This window comes from Cricetulus griseus, chromosome 2, assembly GCF_003668045.3.
Source record: "Cricetulus griseus strain 17A/GY chromosome 2, alternate assembly CriGri-PICRH-1.0, whole genome shotgun sequence".
Lineage (NCBI taxonomy): Eukaryota > Metazoa > Chordata > Mammalia > Rodentia > Cricetidae > Cricetulus > Cricetulus griseus.
The window spans coordinates 284,560,946-284,566,945 of record NC_048595.1 but is presented as its reverse complement, the minus strand read 5'-3'; the positions used below and the strand labels follow the sequence as shown (position 1 = coordinate 284,566,945).

At 45.3% G+C, this 6,000-nt stretch overlaps 1 protein-coding gene across 1 annotated transcript in view; it reads right to left on the bottom strand.

Moving 5' to 3' along the window:
• Window positions 1-3,364: 3,364 nt before the first annotated feature.
• Scaf8 (SR-related CTD associated factor 8) overlaps window positions 3,365-6,000 on the bottom strand; it is a 124,237-nt gene continuing 121,601 nt past the window's right edge. Inside the window, exon 21 of the mRNA XM_027401049.2 lies at window positions 3,365-4,487. The gene's annotated coding sequence lies outside the window, so the exon portion shown is untranslated. The remainder of the gene's footprint in view (window positions 4,488-6,000) is intronic.

The window sequence follows — 6,000 nt, the reverse complement described above, 5'->3', positions numbered from 1 at the left end:
TTACATAAGAACCCTTTTAATTTCCATTATGAGGAAACTACTAATTTGGACCTGCCTCTGTGGGCCACTTCTGCATTAACTTTTTGGTGGACCATAATACACTCCTATATTCTAGTGTGTGGATCGTTAGTGACAGGGATGCTGATGTGTAACGGGTCCCAGTTTTGATCCCAGGCATAGTACTGAGTACTTGGTGAATGCTGAATAAACTTGTGTCTGAAGATAACTTTGCAACCTTCTCCTAAAAGCCCTACCTTGGGAGCAGTCATCAGGGGGCATCAGAGGCTTCTGTTATGGGAAGGATGCCTACATCTGCTGAAGAAGCTGGGGTAGGCCTCTGGGACCTTCTGCTCTCTCAGTACACCCCATCACAGCTCAACTTTAGGTGTTTTGCTTTTCTATGTCCTAAGATTGTGGTCAGTTGACTCCGTACCTCCAACTGCATAACCTGTTCATACACGAATGTATTGTTACTTCCACATGGACAAAACCAAACTCCTGATAACATGCCATTTGGGGCAAAAATTACTGCCTTTTCCCTACTAACTTCTTTTTCTTGACAGTAAAATGAGGCAATGCAATGATAAGTGGCAGAGGCCAGACCCATCTGCACCCACTGTGGCCCTTGACCTAGCCTGCTTGACACTGGGAGGTGAGGGGGAAGGGAGTTGCAAATGTGAGTCCAGTCTTCAGTGAAGGTTCCTTTAAAGATTCAGTGTGGACTTCACAACATTTTAAAAAATGATCTCTGACTAGTGGTCCCTTGTATTCAATAATATCTGGGATCAGCTGAGCGCAACTGAAGAAGGCATAGTTAGGATTTTTTTTTTTCTTAACTATGCAAAGTGACCATCTTAAGTATCAGAAAGTCACAGTTGTGTCTAGAACTGTGGACACTTCGGTGGAATTTAAAGTTTGCATTAAGTTTATGGGAGTTGTCCTTAAAACTATATCACAGCATAGCACTTGAAATTGCATGAAAGTTTAGCTAATAAAATGTATTTTATATTTTTATAGTTCACAATTTCCACGAAACCATGTTAATAGGAATTTAATCTACTTGTGTCCTACTGGATTGGAATGAACTGTTATGACACAAAAGTAGGTGACCATGAGCCCACATTTTGCTTCCATATAGCTTGTGATTCGAGTCTTCTTTTCTTATGTTTTTGGTGGTGAGCCTAGCCTTTAACAGTTGAGCCATCTCTCCAGCCCTTGAGTCTTCTTTTCTATTAGAAACAACACTGTGAGAGAGATACGTGTCTCAGAAGAATAAGAAGAGTACGCCCGACACCTCTCATACACTAAAAGCTGTAATGAAGGTCTCAAGACCTTCATATCATGAGACAGGCTGACCACCGCCACTCTATAATCCTGAGCAGCCATCTGAGAGAGTGTGCCGTCAAGAAAATGATTGCATCTGGTGCCACTGGAAGTATGTGGAGTGTTCCCAATCTTAATAAACAAATGCATAAGTCACAGATTTCTGGAAGTCACTAGCAATGAGCAGGAGGGGCCTGTCAACTCACTTAATTGCTTAAAACCCAAATGATTGGGCTAACGGTAACCACCTATGGGCAGCATTCTAAAACAGAGTGTTTTTTGTTTGTTTGTTTGTTTTTCGTTTTCCCCCTTCTATGAAGAACTGATTAACCACAAAGAAACTGCCAGACCACCCACCTCACCTGAATAAAATCACCAAATAAGAAGACAGGTGAGAGAGGCTGGCTCTCACAAAAACCAAGCAACCCATCCCAAGGCTGCTGCTCCACAGTTTCAGCATATCAGTCACCTCATGCTGTTTCAAAAGCCAGACAGCATCTGAAGTCTCGCCAGAAGGGGACCTGTGAACGGCTTCCTTTGCTTTGCGCTGACTGCTGGCTAGGGGAGCATGGGAAGTAACAGAGTGACTAGAGGGCTGGTGGGATGCTGGCAGGAAGAGGGGTTTTCTGAGATCGGCCAGCCATGACAGCACCAAACCCTGCCACTTAGACGGTTGTCCTTGGATGTTCAAAAGACAACTTCTCGAATGGATGATCCCTTGGTGCCCACAACCTTCTGAGAAGCATCTCCACCTTAGTGCTGACTGCCTGCGTGCTGGCTTCTGAAGTAACAAGCCCTGATTTGAAGTCCTTTACAACTCTACTTTGTCCTACCATCCCATCCACGGAAGAAAACTTTCGGGACCTGCTATGATTCCCCAATTTAAGGGCTTTTCAATCAAAGGAGGGCAGCTATCCGACACTCTACTAAAGGAAGAACAGGATTGCACCCAGGAGTCTGTGAAACAGTAACGTTCCATGTCTAACAAAGAGATGGTCAAACCAGTTTGTGTGTGTAAGCCGTACATTAACCTGAGATGCTGTTTCTTGGGGGCTGTCCAGCATATTTTTTGAGACATTGTCTCTCATTAGGATTTGGGACTTACTGACTAGGCCAGGCTGGCTGGCCTACAGACACCAGAGATCCCCGTCTCCACCTCCCCAGCACCGGGACATAAACACACATCACCATACCTGGCTTTTTACACAGGTGCTGAGTATCAAACTCAAGACCTCATGCTGTGTGGCAATCACCTCCTGACTGAACGATCTCCCCAACCCCAAAGTTCCCAGATCATTTGTTCATATATGTACTAGAACAGCCTGGTGAACCCCAAATCCGTGTTGCTTTTCTGAGGGGATGAGGGTTAGGTACTGGGAGGTAGAAGCTGGGGAGGTGGTACACCTGCCCATAATTACAAAGACGGAAAGTGATCATCATTTCTTACTGCCATAGCATATTCAGTAAGAGTGCCAAGCAAGATTCTACGCAGTCTTCTGAAGACTGGCATGTTTGGACTTCTTGGAAGCTGTTTTCTTTCTTAACTGCAGGATGCTGGAATACATAAAATGACACCCCAACATGCTGGGGAGTCAAACAAAGATGTTCTGAAAAGCCCACACCGTGTCAATGTAGCAGCCATAGCCTCCTCCGGTTTCCAGTTCGTCAACAGAAACTACATCACAGCCAGGATGTGTCATACCACAGTATGATTGATTTAATAGAAAATAGAAGTAGAAACTCAAGAAAAGCCTTGGTGCAATCCTTGGGAATTATCTTTAACCCATGTTGTAATGCATATTCAAAAAAGATCTTGGCATTCAAAGAAATCTCAATCTTCCAGGAAATAACAGAAGAGTGGCTGTTCAAAGTTGGAAACTGTCAGTCACCCAATGAAAAAGAAGGGGAGAGGGGAGAGAGGGAAGCTTGAAAGATGAGTGCATCTTGGTGTACACTCCGGTGCAGACAGCATGGGTGCCAGGCAAAGGTAAATCAAGACATATGTACCAAACAAGGCAAAAGAAAGGACTTGCAGCCAAAATGAGTTTCAGCTTTTATTATGAATGTCCAAAGTGACAGCATACTGTGGGAAGTGTCAGGTTCTCGTTGATTACATTCCAAGGGACCACAGATCAAGAATTCCAAGCACTTTAATCTTTTAGACAAAACAAACAAAGGGATGATTAAAAATATTCTTTTGGGTATAAACGATGCTGATATCTGAGTTTTTGAGTCCCCCTCCCCCAGTATTGTGTGAACACTGGTGGTTGTCAACAACACAGATCAGTCTGGAAATCTGCAGCGGCCTGTCACCATCTCTGTCTGAATTAGAAGCTCCTAGGAAATGACTCATCAAGTGTGTCAGACTACCATGCAGTAGGCCTGACCGTCACCATGTTCCCTCCTCTCCCACAAGGCTCCTCATCTCCACCTGAGTGCCTGCTGCTTGCCCAACAGGGTAGAGAGGTCGGAGCAAAGGGTTCAGGACAGTGTGTTGAACCCTGGGTTTTCTCAAAGCTACATTACAAATGATTTTAAAAATGAAAGTTTATAACTTTCAGTGTTTTTGAGTGTCCAAGGAAGTAACTAATGACAATGGATTGGAGCCACAGCCAGGCTTTGTGCGTGGCTTTACAGTAGTAAGCATCTACCGTGTTCAAGTGGGGGGGAAAATCGCTGGTGTAGTATCACTATGGTTCTGGGCAGCTGTGGTTCCGGCACAGTATGACTCTCCCCAGGAGGGATTCCTTGCCCTCTGTCCTTCCCATCATGCATTGGACGATGCTACTGATGGAGTTTGTTGCCACTGATTCCTCAACCAGTTCTGGGCAGTGGGAGTGCGTTATCTCTTACAGATGTAATACTGTTCGTCTGAGTGGATCCTCAAAAAGAACAACTATGAACTAGAAACTCATAGAGTTTGTGTCTAGAAATTTATAAAATTAAACCTGCTCCGACAGGTAATACAGGGAGGCATGCTTGTAACCTCTGGATTCAATCGGAAACCACGCCTGAGAGCACAGAGCCTTCTCAACAGGCAACGGCGGGGCTCCTTTTAATGCTTCCGGTGTGATGCCCATTAGAACTGTGAAGCACGTCTGTCTCATTTATTTCTACAAGGCCTGGGACACGGGAAGCTGCCAGGACTTCATTCATCATCTTGCCTGTTGACAAAAGGAATAATAGCGTCATCACCGGTAAATGGAATAACTTTCCTATTTTTTCCCCCTAAAGAAGGGATGGTGTCGACACAATAGCAAATGCTTCGATGCTTGGTGGCTTTCTGTGCCCAGAATTGACATGCATTTCTTCCAGCACTGAATACTGGCAGATTCCTTACTTAGTACACATCTCTTTTGCATGCCTTTGTGAATAGCGTTACCTCTGATAGATTACACCCTTTACGAAGAATACTTGGGAAGACAGAACTATGTGCACAAAGAAACAGGTGCCAGAATACACCTGGCCCAGTGACAAAAGGCTAATAAGCCAGAGCTCCCAGCTTTGATGCTTTAATTGCACAGCCTCTGAGTCCTCTATCGAGTGCACCATCTGGGTCATGCCATGGACTGTCAAGCAGAACTTGTGCGCTCTGTAGGTATCAAATCCAACAGCAGCTGCTATGCCTGGAGCATGGTCACAAAAGGGAAGCCCTACTGGGTGTGGTGGTGCACATCTGTAACCCAAGCACCCAGAAGGAGGACTTTGGGTTTGAGTTGAGTCTGGGCTACAAGTGAGACTCCATCTCAAGTAAACAAGCAAAACAAACAAACAAACCCCAAAACAAACAAACATAAAACAAAATAACAAAAACTCAAATCAGGGAACCTGCTTTCAGAAAGCTACTGGAATGCAACACAACGCTAAGTGTCTTCCAAATCACTTTAATAGCTTGGTTCACGGTGAGATTCTGTGAAGAAATGAGTTCTCACGTGACTAGATGTTACTCTTCCTGTTACCTGAGTGGCTCAAGACTCTCCAAGATATCACCCATAATTCCACAGTATCAGGACCAGACTTGGGAGCACAGGTACAAAGGGTTCGGAGGCACCAGTGGTACCTGGATGACATGACGTTTTGGAACCAGTTTCCCTAGCTTGAATCACCATCAGTAATGAGTTTGCCTCCACGTCTTTCACTTGGACCAGCACTACTATTGTCACTCCGCTGTAAAGGCTGGTGGAGAGGAATGTGCTTCATACCCACCAGGTGCAGCTCAATAGAAAACAGCTGCCAAGGAGCCTGCAGTGCCTGAATAGCCCTGGAGGGAGATGTACTCATGAACCCCTCCTTTTACAGGAACAAACAGGTTAGCTGAGGTTAAATAACCAAGTCAAGAGGACACACAATGCTGGGGACTGGTTCTCGGGCTTTCCTATCAGTCCATTCCCTTGACACCACAAGGAAGTGGCACAGCTACCAGATGTCATGATTCATAGGTGCCGAGGGCCACACGGAGGGAGGTTCAGCTGCTTTTACACCCATCGAAGTCTCTCTTACTACACACGTCCAGCTGTAGGGACAGTGGTCAAGTGGCCAGGCACCTAGGTCAGGATACTGAGCAGAAGACAGATGAAGAACCAGGCAAAGATATGTCCCACCTTCAGGACATGACTCCAGGGACAAATAGCATGGAGAAGTGCCTCTCCCATTTATTATGGAGAGGATCATGTGGTC